Below are 632 nucleotides of genomic sequence, written 5' to 3'. Positions count from 1 at the left end.
CATGAGACATACATAGTTTCCGATCTTTTTCACATTGACGCACCAATCCTAAAAATCTGAAAAAATTCGCGTACAATCCTTGCAACAATACGAATCTACTATAAAAATATGAAAGTGGTATCCCCCCCGATTTCCATGTGAAAAAATTATTTTTACACTTTCTTCACGGCTACATTTTACAAGGGAAAAGTCTGAAAAAATTCTCAGACATATCCAACTATACTACAAACATGTCAGAATATTCTCAGATTTTTCGCAAGACGTTAAATAAGGAAAAACCTCAAAAAACCGATTTTTCTAATTTTCCCGATTACTATCCCACTGGTTGAGATATACCGCTAAAAATTGGAGAGAATGTTTCTTTTTTGATAAGCTATCGAATGGCTCAAAGGGCGCTTCATTGGGCTCAAGGGCACATTTGACTCCCTTATCCAGCTAAGCCCTTTTTATTGCACGTTCACAGTGCAATGCCAGATAAAATCTGTACATAGTGCAAAAATAATGTAGTTGCGCGATTTTTTTTCTTATAAGACTGTTTTAATCATCTCTTGTTTTCTGCGATAAATTATTAGTAGATCAAATTATGATACAACTTTTTAGAATAAGTACAGTATTCTTTATTCACCAAATAA

The sequence above is a fragment of the Ceratina calcarata genome, unplaced genomic scaffold, assembly GCF_001652005.2.
Source record: "Ceratina calcarata isolate Rehan_Ccalc_2016 unplaced genomic scaffold, ASM165200v1 scaffold516, whole genome shotgun sequence".
Classification (NCBI taxonomy): Eukaryota; Metazoa; Arthropoda; class Insecta; order Hymenoptera; family Apidae; genus Ceratina; species Ceratina calcarata.
Note: the sequence above shows the minus strand (reverse complement) of the source record.